This window comes from Octopus bimaculoides, chromosome 1 (genome assembly GCF_001194135.2).
Source record: "Octopus bimaculoides isolate UCB-OBI-ISO-001 chromosome 1, ASM119413v2, whole genome shotgun sequence".
Lineage (NCBI taxonomy): Eukaryota > Metazoa > Mollusca > Cephalopoda > Octopoda > Octopodidae > Octopus > Octopus bimaculoides.
In genome coordinates this window covers 90,380,938-90,381,294 of record NC_068981.1, presented here as the reverse complement: position 1 = coordinate 90,381,294, position 357 = coordinate 90,380,938, and positions in this window count along the sequence as shown.

The following is a 357-nucleotide window of genomic DNA, read 5'->3' as shown; positions in this document are numbered from 1 at the left end:
GTGTGTGTGTGTGTGTGTGTGTGTGTGTGTGTGTGTGTGTGTGTGTGTGTGTGCGTGCGTGCGTGTGTGTGTAGTGCATGCGTAGGTGTGGATGTAAATAGGAATATATTGAAACATGGCTATAGCAATTTTTTCCCCTATTTGAATATTGCCATCTTCAAATTCATTGTATATATGTATGTATGTATGTATGTATGTATGTATGTATGTATGTATGTATGTATGTATACATGCATGAATGTGTGTACGCTTTTTCGTTCGTTCTTTTTTTTTCTTTTCTTTTTCTGAATTCTTCCCACAAGGATAGAGAACTGGTTTCTTGCAAAGAAACAAAGCTTCATGCTTGGAATTTGGGTA